Source organism: Pholcus phalangioides, unplaced genomic scaffold, assembly GCF_987345545.1.
Source record: "Pholcus phalangioides strain wild (caught in Gottingen) unplaced genomic scaffold, Ppha-v1.0 ptg000011l_1, whole genome shotgun sequence".
In the NCBI taxonomy this organism is placed as follows: domain Eukaryota; kingdom Metazoa; phylum Arthropoda; class Arachnida; order Araneae; family Pholcidae; genus Pholcus; species Pholcus phalangioides.
Window position 1 is genome coordinate 21,904,908 of NW_028301604.1, and position 17,453 is coordinate 21,922,360.

The window sequence follows — 17,453 nt, forward strand, 5'->3', positions numbered from 1 at the left end:
GCGTCTGCTTTTTTCACGTGGTCTGTCAAAGGTCAAGAAGGAAACTCCGCCTTCCAGGTGATATGTAGCCAATGAGGTTCGAGTTTTATGTTTCCACTCTCTTCCTCTACTTTCGCGCAAAGCCACACCTTTCGCAATAACTCAGCCATTGCTCAGGTTGTGGTTTACGGGGAGGGAAGTAATACCGAAAGAGGCGCGGTTCTCTGGTTTACTCTCGTACCTCTGGCAAAGCATCCTACCAATGCCGAAACGCTATGATTGGCGAGCCTAAAAAATGATGTCGGTCGGAACCGCCATCTCACGGATGAAAGCCGTAACGCTATCAGCAAGCGTACGGGAGGGGGGGGGGGGGTAAATGCACATTGAATAGTTTAGCCACTGGTCTCACGTGCCTCAAGTACATGCTGTTGTAGATCACGAACCGTATCAGAAAGGTGACAGACAATACCGTTATCATAGGTTAGTTTCTGTTTGACGTGATCCCTAGAAGCAGCTTGGTGATTGATACATCTAAGCAATCCTTGCGTTCTCAACTAAATGGATATATACAGTGGATTCCGCTTATATTATAATGCTTATCAAAAAACCGTCATGAAAAAACGTTGTAAGTGGCAAAACGCTTTAAACGGGATATATTTATGAGAATCACACTTAGAGTTGAGACCACAGAAATAAGTCGTACTAAGCGGGAAAACGTTATAAGTATAAGTGAGAATGTTATAGGCGGGTAAGCGAGATCGACCGTGTGTATATATATATATATAGGCCCTATAACATTAAAAAAAACAAACGAAACCACTCGAATAAAATATAGCAAAATAGGGAAATAGTCATGATTGTTCAGAAAATGTTACAGCACTGGTTCTCACACTTTTGTCACCCGCAGCTCCCTTACCCAATTCATGTTCATTTTCGGCACACACACACGCACACACACACACACACACTTCTTATAACAGAACCACTTCAGAGCATAAATAGGCACACAAATCAATAACTCCAGCTCGCCATGGCGCCAAAAGGTGACGACGCCCCTAGGAGCTGCGACGCACACTTCGAGAAACACAGCTACGTCATTATTTTGGCTTGATATTTTATTGACCTATCAGTCTTACCATTAACTGAGCAGTGTGATTTGTGCAGCAATTTCCAGCTTAACGGATCTTTGGTCTCAAATCCCGTGAGGGACTTGAATGTTCAAAATCAGATTGAGGCGCTGTATTGCCTTATCTAATCAATCCATTTGAAAACAGAAAATACATTTGATTTGACAAAATGACTAACAACGAAATGACTTGAAAATCAGATATCTCATTTGAAGTTTATCGGCAACATGACTTTAAAACAACTTCACAAGCAGATTCTTTCTATGGGAAAAGTTAAAACAAAATCTAATCGTTTAGATCAGGAGTCGTCAATCTTTCAGACACAGCGGGCCGAAGTTGAAACTTTCCACGAAGCCCGTGGGCTACCAACTCATGTAATTTAGTGTCATCTCAACCCTTTCAGCGGCAATGACAAGATATCTCGCCTCAATAAAAGCCTCTTATTTTAGCATTGACAAGCCCAGATATTTTGTGAAGTTGATTTCTCAACGGAAAACTTTTCCCTATGCGCCTACCCCTTATTTTGCACCTGCTGAAAATCCGAAGAAAGCCTACTTCATTAAAAAACATGACATTTTGAAGGGGTATTTAGTGATTTCTAATTGCCGCTTATATAAAGTGGTTAATAGGCCAACAGATCCCTGAGGACAAAATTGATCGAGACTTTTTTGTTCTGAAATTATTTTTAGTTCTTATCAACAATTTTTATTAGTTCTGATATTATTTTTTTTCATGGAAAAAGTTATTCATTAATTTCTAATTAAATTAATTAATTTCGAGGTTAATTTCAATCTGAAATCACTTTAAATGGTTCTGTAATTATTTATTGCGGTAATTCTGATGTTATTTTCCTTATCAATATATCTTGAAGTCATTTGTTTCAATAATCAAGTAATTATTATTTTATTGATTGTGAAATAGTTTCTACCAGAAATTACGGAATTATTTCTTTCATTGATTTATAAGTTATTTTTCCACTAATTCTGAAATTATTTCTTTCATTGATTTATAAGTTATTTTTCCACTAATTCTGAAATTATTTCTTTCATTAATTCGGAATTTTCATCAATTTTTCCTGGAATTATTTCTTTCATTTATTCTGGAAATATACAGTTAAACCCCTCTGAACGGACGATCCTCAGATGCAGTCACATCTCTTTTACAGTCAAATTATAATTTTTCCCATTGTATAATAAAAGTATGCACTGCAAACCCCCATTTACGGTCACCCTTCTTTAACGGAAAATTTTTTGTCCCATCGGTGTCCGCAAAAGAGAGGTTTTCCGTATTTCTTTCATTTGTTCTAGAATTATTTCTTTTATTAATTCTGAAGTTATTTCTTTTATTAATTCTGAAGTTATTTCTTTTATTAATTCTGAAGTTATTTCTTTAACTAATTCTGAAGTTATTTCTTTAACTAATTCTGAAGTTATTTCTTTAACTAATTCTGAAGTTATTTCTTTAACTAATTCTGAAGTTATTTCTTTAACTAATTCTGAAGTTATTTCTTTAACTAATTCTGAAGTTATTTCTTTAACTAATTCTAAAATTATTTCTTCCATTAATTTTTAAATTATTTCTTTCATTAATTTTTAAATTATTTCTTTCATTAATTCCGAAATTATTTCTTTCATTAATTCCGAAGTTATTTCTTTAAATTAATTCTAGAATTAATAATTTTTCAATGTTTTGAACTATTTTCTGAAAATTACCAACGGGCAGGAAAAAATCTCTTAGGGCCAAATGTGGCCCGCGGGCCATACGTTGAAGATCTCTGGTTTAGATTCACGAAGATTTCATTAAAATATTGCAATCTACAGTATCTCTTGCGAATATTATCGCGACGTTCTGCGATAAAATGGGTCTATAAATTATAGAGAAATGATGATGTTTTGTCGGCTGGAAATATATTCTTAGGCATAGATTTTTGTGTTTGTTATGTCGATTCAAACTTTTGGAAAGAAAAGCCAGTTGTCTCCTCCGGGAATCGGACCCAGGTTCTCTTGCAACCGGACAAATGAGCTCACCTATAGCCTACACCAGAGACACTACCTTTCTTTCCATATAGCACGCATTACTAGAGTGATGTGCTGAGTGAAAACATTGTAGTCTCCCTCATCTACAGCAATTCCGCCCCAGGCAATTTCCGACAGTGTAGACACTTCCCGGAGGAAACAACTGCCTTTTCTTTCCCAAGGCTCAAAAAATCTCGGCATGACAACCAGAAAAATGTATTCTTAAGGTCTATAAATTATAAAAAAAATTTTGTCAAGAATTCAATTTATTTTTTTTCACTTTTATCTTGAACAGTTGAAAATATTTTAATTAATTCAAATCCATGTATTTGATTCTTTTCAATAAAAACTCTGTTGTTGAATTTAAACATTGTTTTAAGAAAAAAGAAGCCTACTCTGTATTATTAGTTATAGTTCCCATTTTACATGATTCTGAACACGTTTACAAGTTGAAGTGTAAAATATGACGTCAGTTGAAAGATTTCGAGTTTTCCCCCCATTTAGCTTTATATATAACGATTTTCCCTTGTATAGCCCTATAGTAGTACCTACATACCGCGGATAAATACATGTACATAGATATATCGACAAAAATTGAATCATTCAGTAAATAATCTGATATTCATATAGTCTACTGTTAAAAATAATCGAAAGCTTACCCTAGGGGAACTGATAAAATCATCGTGAAGTGGGTAGGGGACACAATCGTATTTTTGCAATATGACATTGTCAGTGGGTTGATGTAAACAAAAAGCAAACAAAAGAATGATTTTATAAAAACGTTCGACTGTAGCCTATTTGAAAATTTTGCTATTCAGCTAATACAGCTGAAGATTTTTCAGCTGTTTCAGTTGTTATTTTTAATATTGTAGCATAAACATTGTGTATCTGGTAAGACCCGGCAGTCCTTCAATAAATAAAAAAATTTCATCAATACAACTGCGCCAGAATCAATAAAGTAAAAATCTCTCGCTTATAATAAATAGTACTTTTTTTTTTATCACTATTCATGCTTGTAATGCAAAGAAAAGGTAAATTTTTAAAACAGATTAAAAAACAAACAATTTCTCACTAACAAATGTATGACTAACAAATGCAAACTAATATAAATGAATGACTTCAGTGGTCTCTGTGTGTGAGTCTGATATTTTTTACGCCTACTTCGAATTGGGACTATTTCATCTCCAGTCACATAAATATTTTTGTTCAATTCGAATACACAAACAGCCCTACCGATGATAATAATAATAATGAAGAAGGTCTTGCTTCGGTTTTTTAAGCAAAGAAGAAAGAAATAAAGGAAACCCAAACTTGAAATATTGCTAGCCTGAAAAAGCCGGCAGGAAGTTCTGGAATAAAAACTATTACATACACTTCGCATCTCTTTCACTGTTGGCAGGTATTAAATGTAGGAAAAATAGATGGAAGTAGATCACGTGCGATGACGTGACAAGAGGCCTCACACACACACACATACACAAATATATACGAACATGATAGTGTGTGTTGTGTGCGGTTTTTGTTGTAATGAGCGAGACGGTTGGATGTGGGTGGATGTGGAGACCAGAAAAGATCGGGAAAAGGATAAAAATTCTTTTTTAGTCGCTCGTGCACTAATTAAAATAAACGTGCCGGAGAAATCTCGAGACGTGATTTCACGCATAACAATTAGCAGTCATCTATCTTAGGGGAGTCCGGGTTCATTTATCAGGGCTTTTCTTACCGGTTTCTTGTACAACCAGCCACACATGCAGCAGCTATGGGTCAACCCCTTTTTGCTGGAGTTGTATTCATTTTGAGTAACCCCCCCCCTTCCCTCCTCCTGGGATGGTTAATTGCGGTGAAGGGATCTCCACCCCTCGCATGCGAATTCACCTATAACTAGAGAGAATGTCACGGCAAAGGGCTGGCCTTTTGCAGCTGTTTATCATGGAAAAAACAACAACAACAACAATAACAGAAGCAACGAGATTATGAAAGGCAAGCCTAGTTTCCATAAGAGAGACTCTTTTAACTCTAGTTCCTAAAGTAAAAGAACCCGTGCTCTCATATATAAATGCAGATGAACCCACACCGTGAATGAAGAAAAGAGTAAATTCATTTCGAAGTACATATTCTTTGGCCGTTAAAAAGTTCACTGCTTATGAAAACGGGAAGAACAATTTTTAGTCTCTCATTACCATTTTTTCCCCAAAATTCACAAGAAAAGGTATGTTTGTATTTATGAAACATTTAAGAAAAGAAAGATTTTGCGGTTTTGTTCTTATAAGTGAGATGGGAAATGCATAAATGAATTACAGTAGGCTACATTAAAACAAAACGAAAATAAATATGCTCGCATTTAATATATTTACTTGGCATAATACTTTTTCCTACATTATTTAAAATTGTATAACTTTGAGTTGAGCTCCTATATTTGGGAACATTGAAAAAGGTTTGAAGTATTCTTCGAAAATACAATTATTTACGGTAGGTCTCTGAAGAGCAAGAGTTAATCAAGTCTTTTGTACTGGACCAGAAAGTAGATACATTTGAAAAATGCATTAAGGAAAACCACAAAAAGTTTCGAGAATATTTTCTCCTTGAAAAAATAGCCTACCCCAAGCAAGCCATATTGTATAAATGGGAAAAAATGCTTTTACTCTCATCTAGGCCATCAAGTTTATCTTAAAATGATTTAACTTTGAATCCCTATTTATTTTTCTTTTTATATAGTAGGTCTATTGTCTGATGGATAATATTACAAACTGATAGAGTTGATATGGCAAGGAATATCTCAAAAAGAAAAAAAAGACCCTATACAAATAATATAGTTAAATAAAAATTTACGTCGAATGAAATCTCCTTCACGATAGCAAGCATTATTTATTTCGTGATATTTGGTTGCTGTATTTTGGCTGTATTCGACATCCATATTTTTTAAGGGCATCTTTTCTCAGCCACCTTGGACAATTTGTCTGTTGTAGCTTTGTTTGTATTTGTATTTGCATTATATAATCACCCGGAAAACCATCTGAACGACACACAGTATTTCGAAACATTTTGCATTATTTTACCATTACTTACCATTGGAAGTAAAAAAACACAATACCAGAAAAATTACAATATTAGTGAATTTAACCAATGAATGTACAAACTACTCCTGGGAAAATTTGAAACGTTACAGTTTTTCTAAATTTTGTTTCAACAGCATCTGTATGAGTAGGCTACACTCCCGATCGAATTCCTTTACGGAATATTCAAAATCTTGTATAAAGAAATATATCTTTCGTTTCTAGAAATATGATCCAGCACATGCCCATGACCGTCATTTAAATTTATTCGATATTTCTCTATCAAACGAAATTTCTTTGCCTCACCAATCAGGGCCGTCTTATGAGCATTCATTCGGGGCCCCGGGCTAAGTGATTTTTCTGAGGTCCCAATCGGTGAGACATGTTAACGTTCGAAAATTTTAGCCAGATCTCATTTTCATGAGCCTCCCCCCCCCCCCCCCAGCACTTGAGGCCCTCCGGCCGTGCTCGGGTGGGCCCATGCGTTAAGACGATACTGTCACCACATCACTTAATGAATACATGTATAAGAGAGAATTCATGGTCTGATGAGAAACAGTTGCGCTATACGTTACGGAAAATGAAAATTGAAAAGAATTTCAGTTGCACACACACCAAAGACCGTTCGGCATCAAGAACTAAGTGCTCTTACTTTTTTCCTCGTACCCAAAAAATAAAAAAGGTCTTTGTTTCAGACGCAAAACTAGAGTTCACACAGTTTCAGACAAAGCCTTAGAAAACTCACAGGAAAATTATTTGAATAAAACTCGGATCGAGGTGTTTCCAGCTTTTATCATGCCAGGCTTTCATCATTCAATCTATAAGCATATAAGTTGGAAATAACAGTAGTACAATACTATTCTATATAATAGCAATATTATATAGTATATGCATTTTTTTCGAATCGATAAAGTGAAATCAGGAAAAAAAAAACAAATTTGTTATACATTGAAGTGAAATTCTATTGATGAAAGCAGACTCGGCTGTCAAATCAAAACCAGTCCCAGGTTCAGAATCAGAACAGAATAGGCCTATTATCCAACATCCGATCTTAGTATTCGGTGGCTTTTATTTGACACCCTAAATCAGTGGATCCCAACCTTTCATGCTTCATGGACCATCTGTGACTTGCGTATATTTTAAAATAATTGAAGTTTGCATTTTTAGTTACACTTCACTTGTTTTTCTGCCATCCTGACAACACAAGTCTGCAAAATCAAGTCCTGACGAAATATCAGGAAACTATTAAATATTCTTGATGCGTTTTAGGTCACTGATAAGGATTTTTCACAAAAACGATTTGATTTGAATATTGCTGGGAAACCACTTTAAATTGTAACGAAATTAACCCTTTAAATCCTGGATCAACATATATGTTTGTAACATTGGATATTTTATGACATCGAATTTAGATAATATAAAAAAGAAAAATTAATTTCATAACACACACAATGTAATAGATAAAAATTTCAATAGAACTTGAGTTTTCAAAAATTAACAAAAAATGATAACGAAAAAATCAATGAGAATAATAAACATAGTTATGGAAAATATAGTAAAAATATTCATTAATAAACAAATAAAAATAACTGTCAAAAAATTTTGAGCGAGCCAAAAGTTGTTTTTGGTTACACGCGTGTCGGGTTCTTGGCTTCCGCCTGTCACTAGGGAAAACAAAACGCTTCATAACACAATTAAAATAAAAAACTGGTAAGCATTTTCTTAAAGTTTTCGGGTGTCGTAGTACTTAATTTTATGTACCCCAACAATAACCACCGGATATCGTTGCTACATTCATGTACAAATGCGAATATGGATACAAATTCAAAGGTCACAACAGTCAAAACGCCCAGACTGTTAAAAAAATGCAATAATAAATATAAATAAATATAAACAATAAATGAATAAATAAATAAACAAAAAAAAAAAGAACCCCATAAAAAATGTGGCTGTCAAATACAGTATGTATGATGTATCATGTTGAGATACATGCCAGAGTAGAACATCGAGAGATAACTCGACGAGCGGGTAACTCTACTTCCTCACACACACACACACACACAGTAACTCGTCATTTATTATTCTCATTCATGGTTGGAGCAATACTAAACTCAATGGGGGTGAAACCTCTCCAACTCGACATAAGATGGCTAAACGCCCGCTTAAGTCAACTAAAGTTCGAACTAATTTTCCGAAATTATTCAGTCGTTGGCCAGTTAAAAAATTTTTCCGACATTGTCATAACGACGTGTATTTCAACATTGTTTCGTTGGTCGATGTGTCTCCCTCACACCTTAGGAAAGAGTCAGTTCCCACTGTTTGGAACTGGAAAACTCGATCCGGGAACTACAAAAATCATAGATAGCTGCAATATATCCGTGAATTAATCCGTCTGATTGATGTCTGCAATTTTGAGAGAGTGATGGTTGAATAAGCTGGATTGAATTTTACAAGTTAGAAAATAATTAGAAAATTAGAAAATTTTCTTTCTTTTCGAAAATTGCACACTGCTCATTCACAGCCTGCCCTCAATCCTCAAAAACCCAATCAGAAAGTTGTTGCACTGTCTCTTTTCAGGCCAACAAAAAAATACACTTTTCTAAGCGTGATATTCGCTGGGATATTTGAATTCAAAATCGGAGAAAAGTTGGAGGGGGGAACAACATAAACTAGTAGACAAAGCTTCTTGACCTCATCTATGCTGTTCTTTCCCCAACTTTTCTCCGATTTTTTAATACAAATATCTCAGCACTAGAAACGTGAAATCTTTTTGCTGGCCTCAGGAGAGACAGTGAAACAACTTTCTAATTGCGTTTTTGAGAACAGAGTGTCCGTATAAAATGTCAGTTTTTGTATTTCGATAACTATATACCGTATATACTCGTGTATAAGACGACTCGTATATAAGCCGACCCCCCTACTTCAGGACCACCAAAACCGCAATAAATTGAAAACCCGTGTATAAGCCGACCCCAAAAAATCCGTGCATTTCAGAGTAAAAAAATTCTTATATTTTCATGCAAAATGAATAGCTTACGGAAATTTACAACAGAAAACGATTCAAACTTTTTAAACCGTTTCTTCTGAGTCTCCAAGCTCATCGTAATCCATCAGATCATCATAGGGGGTGTGGCATCGCCCCTATGATGGGTACGCTGTCATCGCCATTGTCACTTTCAAAGAGGATATCATCTTCAGTTCTGTCCATCGCATTGCTGATGCAACATTTTTTGAAGGATCGGATGATAATTTCGGTGGAGACAGAATTCCACGCCTCATGTACCCATTGGCACACTAGGCCAATGTCAGGTTTCTTCAAGGCACCACCTTTTGTGGTTTCTTTATTATCGGAACTCATCCATTCGATCCACAAATTCCTCAAACAGTCTTTGAAAGGCTTGTTGATGCTTACATAAAGCTTTACAATCGACGTTAGCCCACCTGGTATCAAAGTCAATGATGTTTTCGATTTCTTTGCCTCGACTTTGACATTTTCGGGGGTTTCAACATATCCCATACTAATAATGCCGGTTTCTCAAACACTGCTACAAAAATAACTACTGATTGTGCGGGGTCGATATTTTCTCATCAAAAACTGACCCGAGTATAAGCCGACCCTCCCCCCCCCCCCCCACTTGAGGAACGAATTTTTCCACAAAAAAAAACTCGGCTTATACACGAGTATATACGGTATATAACCCTTTGTAACATGGATGACACATCTGAGTGCTATACGTTATTTGGATAGTTTTTTTAATTGGAAGTATGTATGTAGAATCAACGGTTCGTCAGGTAGAGGACAGGTGGGCCGTGTGAAAAATTAAGTTTAGTGTGTCAGTACATTTTTTGAGGACTTTATTAGAAGAATTGACATCTAAATTATGCACGTTATTTGGATACTTTTTCGAATTGAAGGTTTGTTTCTGCCACTAATGGTTCAAAAGATAAAGACTGTATAAAGGTATGACATTATACCCTGCCTAGAAATGTAATCGTTAATAGTCAAAGTTCAATTGAGGTATAAAGAAAACATTATTATGAATGAGACAACAGCAAGTATGTGTTACCTCGGCAAATCATGTTCAAACTATCCACCTGTATGTTTACCTGCGTTCCATTGCCAGCATAAGCTGTCTACTGTTGCGTCAGTCACTGGTCATCTATCTCTCCTTATCTGTTCCTCCCCATCTTTAGAATGAGAAGTTTCGTAAAAGTATATTTACTATAACAATTCCCTTCGATAATATTTATCCCATTAGAACTATAAATAATAAACACATAAATCATAGAGACTAAAAATAAATGCTGTACCTATGTGCTGAATTTCGATCTAAATAAAAAAAAGTATTACACAGCTGATATGCAAAAAGTTCAATTATTTGCTACTGCCTAAATTCGTAATTACGACCAGGTAATGATTATGTGAGACAAAAAATGCAACGTAGTAGGCCTACTTTATAAATATGTTCACTAGGTATTTTTCATCCGTTTATACTGCCAAACGAACGAACTCGACTTCTTAAATTCCTGTTGGTTTTTTTTATATATCAGATTAGAAGCCGTGTCACTCAAGATTTTCTGTATCGGAAAGAGCCTATTTTAATGAAAATTGAGTACGAATGTGGTAAATATGAAAATCTGTCTTACGCTATTGACATAACAGTGGTAATAAAATGAAATCTTACAATTTTCCCCGAAATAATCTTGAATGATTTGAAATTAAACTGAGACAATTTTCCAAAAAAAAAAAAAATATAGGCCTATATGAAATTGTTTTTTTTTTAATTTACAGTGATATCACACCACTGTTATATTAAATTTGAAAAAATGAGGCCATCTATCTTTCATCATTCTATCACGACAGAATAAGAAAAATTTGCTCAACGGCTGGAAATAATATCAACATGGTTTATCATGCTCAGTCTCGTGTCGTAGTCCAATGATTTTCTACTATAGTTAGATACTTATCGGTTCCTTGTAGTATCAACGCATTTAAAATTATTTTTTTTTTTTTTTGGCCTCTAACACTTTTAGAAGATGTCATCTTCATAGTCAAGAGAGTCACTTTTCCTAAAGACGTAGATTTTTTTAAATGACTAACGTCTGCAGATATGATGGATCTGTTATCAGCAAAGTCATTTTATGTCATCGAACTCACCACTAAAGCTTCGCTATTTTGATTTTGTTTGTCAAACAATACATGCTAAACTTTCAAATTTACATTCTGAGTCAAGCTTGAGGTTGCGCACATTTTTAGATAACATTTATTTAGAAATGAACAATGATACAAAAAAATTGCGTGAAATGATTGAGCTGGATTTTTTTACGATGTATACATATATATACCATGTATAATCTACTAGAACTAATCTTCACTTGTCATTAAAAAAGAAAAAAAAAACAGAAGTAATATTGTGTGTTACTTCAACAAAATGTAAGAAATTAATAGTAGATATGATATATAGTATTCATCTCTCGGTTTTTCTCTGATTCAGAACATTTTGAGCGTCATCAGTTTAGTCACTTGAAACCAGTTTGGTATTTACAACTGTATTTACCGGTCTAATTAGACAGTTTTGATGCATAAAATAACAAAAACAGATTGTCATAGAGGACAGAAAAGTTCAAAAGTTAATATACCAAATACTCTTGATTTATGTACAGGAGTATTGCGATTAAGCTAGAGTTTATTTTGTTTATATAGCACCAAATTAAATGAATATCAAACAACATAGGTTTTTTTAATCAAAGAAACATACATTTTTTTTTCATTCCGTGGAAAGGCATAAACTAATAAATAATTAGTAGCCTAATGCATAATAAGTAATGCTAAATAATTTTCTCAATTTTTCAAAATTCAAATATCTCAGTGAATTGTGCACTTAAAAACGTGTATTATTTTTGTTGGCATCAGGAGATCAGCGCAACAACTTTCTAATTGGGTTTTTGAGAACAGGGTGTCCGTATAAAAAGTCATCATGCTTTCTGAAGTTGCTATTATATTTTAACACGTTATCTTAAGTAACCTATGCTGATTTAATATTCTTATATCTTTTATGATGATGATGAGGTCATCAGTTTAGATCTATTGTTAGATCTAATCTGGTCTAACAGGCCTATTGTTAGATTAAGAACGATGCACTTCATGTTAAAACGCTTCATCTCAAGGTAAGTTAGCAATAGTTAATTTATACCACTTCATCTGAACACATTTTTTTCGTAAGTAAGTAAGCATTTACGATTTCTTTGTATCACGACATTGTGCTTCTCTTCTCCAGAGGTAAACGCATTCATTGTACATAGTAACTTCTTATTGAATCGGATCTTGTCAAATATGAATTTGACGTCAAACACACTGAATGCATCTTACTGAAAGGAATGGACATTTTTCTCAATTTTTTCTTCGAAGATAAAAAAAAGAAAACGGATAATTTTGCATAACATCCATTATCTTTTAAGCAATCCATTCATGATGATAATCTTTCATTATGTTACTATTGCAGATTAAGAAAATGGTCTGCGTGAAAAATAGGTAGTCCGTCTAATTATAAATCGGTTACAAATAATGATCCTATCACGTCTGAAAACTGCAATGATTTAATAGTGTGCGTAGAATATGGGTATAACAGAATTGGATTTATTTTATATCAATTTACGTATATGGTTTGAAGTCTGTATTGATTACCGTTACGGGGTAAGTAAGTGACTGAAATTATTTCGCTGACTTCGAATCTGCTATCAATAAATTATTTAATATAGCCTACCCTTCCCATCATTTCGTTCATACTGAAGGGGCAGATTTCCATCGTATTTTACTCCCTTCCCCCTTTTGTTTTTTGTAAAAGTAAAACCCAACCCTTAAAATAGACTTTCTTACAAGTAGGGCAAATGTGAGGGGAAAATCAGAAAGCAATTATTTTGAAAGGTTTCTACATTATTTTTATAGACCTGTTGGATTTTATCAGAGTTGCTAGCATCTTTCGATGACTGCTAACACAAAATTCTCTTCTCATCCTGCCTCAATTCTATTTATTGAGATTGACTATTTTATTGAGATACTATTTGTTGAGCTCGTACGTGCGCAATACTGGAAAATAAACGAGTCAATTCAATTTGTATTTTTTATTTTATTATGCTATGTAATAGTCTTTGGTAGACACACTGAATAGAAATACACTGCTGGCCATTTTAAAAATGCATTAGTAGCCCTGAAATTGGAAGCATGTAATAACCCTGAAATTTGCACTATGCAGATACCGTGGAAAGAAATGCAGATCATTATCATTGCAGGATTTTCTCAAGGTGGAGTGGTTCATCATTTTTTTCTTCCGGGGAGTGGAAGGTCGCTTTTCGCTGCAAAAAAACATTAACACCTCTCCGATCCTTTCGTACGCCAGTGACTATAGTTAATGCGGTTCTTGTTCGTCAGTCACACTTTCTGTAAGAAAATAGGGCCTACTGTGGTATAAAAGAACAGATACAAAGAGCCAGTTTTAATAATCGTTTTGTGTTTTTACCTAGTCCAAAACTATGATAGTCATACGCGTATGGTTATGAATTTGGCAGAGCAAGAATTGAGGATTATCGACTCAGCGGATATTGTGAGAATTCGTTGCTAGTGTTGGGTACAATCAAGTCACACTAATGAGTACATGTAATTGTTGGTTATAATGAGACGACCGATAGCAGCAGCCTCGTTACGTGATCGAACGAGAGGGCAGACATTTTGTGTGCATCATTATTATAAATCCTACTGCAATCATCGGGAACCGTAGCCCAACAGTTTCGGTTTGTGCACAACCTCTGTCAGCAAGTGAAACTCGATGTCGTCTGAAGCCACGGGGAATCTTTTCATTGTGTCCATTGCCATGAACAACGTTGAGTCAACACCACCATTGCAATGGTACATAGAAAATTCCTCGTGTATCTACAAATGGCCTGACATCGTCTTTTCAGATTCCTAATCTGTCTATAGTGTTCCAAAAATGGGCAATATCGCTTTCTGGGAGGCGATCAAATGGTTCAGGAAGGGGAAAGGGATAGAACATATGTGCATAGTATAGGAACTTATGAATTGGCTTGAGTTGAGGGACAATGAGAGGAAAACAGTTTTGAAGAAAGGGGGGGGGGAAAACAAAAATTTTGGGAATCTGATCTATAGCACCACGATGGTCACAACCGAGTATTTCGGGATCTTGTCGACAGAGAATACTTGTTTCTTGCATTATGTGTCACCCCCAAAGTAGAATATGCCGAAATCTGCGACGTACGTTGCAGAACAATAAGTGCTAAAGTAGAACAATCAGGAAAAATTTTAAGAAAAGTGTAGAAAACAGTATTAGGGGGAATTTTTACTGCAGAAAAGTAAGCCGAGGGCTCGTTACAGAATAATGCAAAACATTCTGCTTCGGGGTGTGCCACCATACCAGTCCGTCACCTGACGTTAAGGTATGGAACGTTATTGGATTTTACTCTCGCTTTAGTACGCATTTCTGCATGGCTCCCCATAAAGGTGGGGCTGACAGGGCTTCAGCCAGGGGGCCCCGGGTTGATTCATGTAATTTTTTGGTTTCACATTATATATTCACTATATAAGGACCAGTGAAAATCTGTTCTGGAGGCCTACTAAAGGTAACAGCCCTAGAGCCCCGCTACAGGATGTGGGGGGGGGGGGCATGTATTGCTAGCCACTCAACAGCCACGGGTGTAGTTCGTAAGATTTTACAAATACAAATACAAGTACCTTTTGTCCTCTCTAAATTAAAGGACTTGCTAAAATCCAGTTTCTGATATGAAAATGCACGACAGCACGTGATACTCAACAATATCCAATGCTCACTAGATTTCATTTCCTATAAGGCCGTACATTCACTAGATTTTTCTCCCTTCCTTCATTGATAATTTTTGTCGCACTACGGCCATTTTCTGCACACGAGGGCTAATTAGACCGGGACCTACAATTTATTGCCGATTCCGAACGGCAGGCTTGTTTTTTACACTCATCGAGAGGTTGGTGCGCTAACCCCTCGATGGGGACTCCCTGTGGTAGCAATTTTTTCTGCGGTCATGTCGCCGTTTCTGTTGTGCCCATGTGTCAGGAAAGTTTTCTGACAAGGACGAATCGGGTATCGAATTCGCGGCACCCCTAAACATCCTTTGATACTTTAGACGAGTATCTTGTCGACCTGGACTACCGCGCCCTTCTCCCTTCCAACACGCTTGGTCGATGATCGTCAATAGACTTGCCCATGCCCACCATGGATCAAATGCGACTACGATATAAGAGGAATAAGCTTATGAACTAGGCAACGTGTGGAAGTATATAGACACAAACATCCATATCATTTTTCCCACTTCAACAGCAATTGTTCTCCTTTCCCCGGTGGCTACACAAAATATTGATTTCATCGTTTGATAAGTCGGTCAGAGCAGTAGTATGAATCATTGCATTTTTATGCAATTTTTGTTTTAATTTTATTCTTTTTTACCCATAGCAAGCAGCTGAGGATTTTCACGTGCTTTTTAAGATCCGAATTTTTATGAAAAAATTAAAAGATTAGATACTCTGTAAAAGAGTTTCTCTCAACCTTTCTGAAAACAAGGACCAGTAAAATGTCTAAAACAATTTGACGGACAACTTGTGTCTGGTATTACGGGACATACCTGTAAAATTTTCGTTGTTCTAATTTTTTTATACATTTTATAATTATAAAAATTATTAATTAATTTGCAATAATAATTACTAAAGTCGTAACTAACACATACACGCAGTGTTTTCATAATCGAAATTATATTATGATAATTATGGCAAAATTATAAAATATTCATCTCACATATTTGTCAGGTTTAAAGTTTTTTCCACAATTTTTCAGCAATTTTAATTGCGGTTGGTTGATTGTACCTACTTTTGGCAATGTTTTTTGATGACTATTGGGGATATCCCGTATTTTACGAATTATTATTTAAGATCCCAATTTACCATATTTTTTTTAATGAAATATAGTCATCGTATCATTTGAATATTTCTCGAGAAATATTGTACATTTTTGTTAACTGCGATTTGTAGCAGCCCTTTATTTTTACTCTTGAGCAATTTTAGTAGCAATTCGCAAATTGCATTTAACCCTTTCCGGCACGCTATCCTGTAAAGTTCGAATTAAAAAAAAATTGTAGGCAGCCTATTCAGGCCTAGAGGAGTACGCAGGTATAGTTTTGTAAAGATTGCATTTACCGTTTTCATTTTGTTGTTGTGCCCAAAGAGGGCACACCTTGGATTCGGGACTCAATTTTAGGCAAGCTTGCAATGTATAAAGTTAAAACTTATACAGAATAAACAGATCAGTGTACAGCCAACAAAATAAGTTTTTTTTCCAGAGAAATCCTTTTTATATCCAAAAAACCTTTGAAATTTGAATCCATTTCTTTAAAAAATAAGGGTTTTCAAAAAATAAACGCAGGCCAAAAGTATGGGTGAAGGTTCAAAGTAATCTCTAAACTAATTTTTATTTTATTTATCGTTTATTTTCCGTGCTTGAAAAAGAATTTTTAGGTGTTCCCAGACTGGGCACACTGAGTTGGAATTCTGTTAAAAAGCAATAAATTGTAATTTTTGACAAAATTTAGGGATATCCAGTATTTAATATCGCAATTTACTGCAATCCCCTCGATGATGTCTAGTGAAGGTAAGTACGAAGGTGTGTTATTTTATTTGAACTCATGTGGAAAAGAATAATAACACAATCAATTACAACGGGTGAATAATTTTATCAAGTCTGCCTACGGACCACCTATGCTATCGTCGTGAACCAGAGGTGGTCCGCGGACTATAGGTTGAGAAACGCTGCTCTGTATTAATGTACTTATGCATCTTTATTAATTGCACATAAGCTAACGACAAAATACGAACATTATTTTTGCTTATATATATTATGATCTGGAATTCGCCCAGTTTGTGTGTTCGAATATTATTTTTCTCTTATAATTTCCTTTGGCTTCTCAAAATTCTTTAAAATATTTCGTCCATTGAAACGACACTTTAAAGTAGGCTACATTAGTATCACATTTGTGAGACAATTTATCATTTGTTTGATTTTTCAGAACTTAAGTTTAATGCTTTCAATTTCCAGTATCCGTGGCTCTAAGATTTCCGTAGGCCTACATGCTTTGAGAAACTAATATTTTTCTACCTCTCCGAGGTTCAGTGAATATTCCTCATAATCTTGAATAAAAATTAAATATTAATGCGTGTATAAATTTCACGTTTAATTGTTCTATGGGTG

The 17,453-nt window shown here is 35.1% G+C and overlaps 2 long non-coding RNA genes across 4 annotated transcripts in view; one reads left to right on the plus strand and one right to left on the minus strand.

Annotated features, from left to right (window-relative positions):
* Positions 1-17,453, plus strand: part of LOC149080220 (uncharacterized) — a 33,951-nt gene that overhangs the window by 16,130 nt on the left and 368 nt on the right. The window lies entirely within an intron of this gene.
* Positions 1-17,453, minus strand: part of LOC149080221 (uncharacterized) — a 78,453-nt gene that overhangs the window by 13,461 nt on the left and 47,539 nt on the right. Inside the window, exon 2 of one of the 3 annotated variants that reach the window (XR_016193549.1) lies at positions 10,282-10,362. The exons of the other annotated variants lie outside the window; for them this stretch is intronic. This is a non-coding gene — a long non-coding RNA (uncharacterized LOC149080221). The remainder of the gene's footprint in view (positions 1-10,281; positions 10,363-17,453) is intronic. 3 annotated transcript variants of the gene reach the window in all.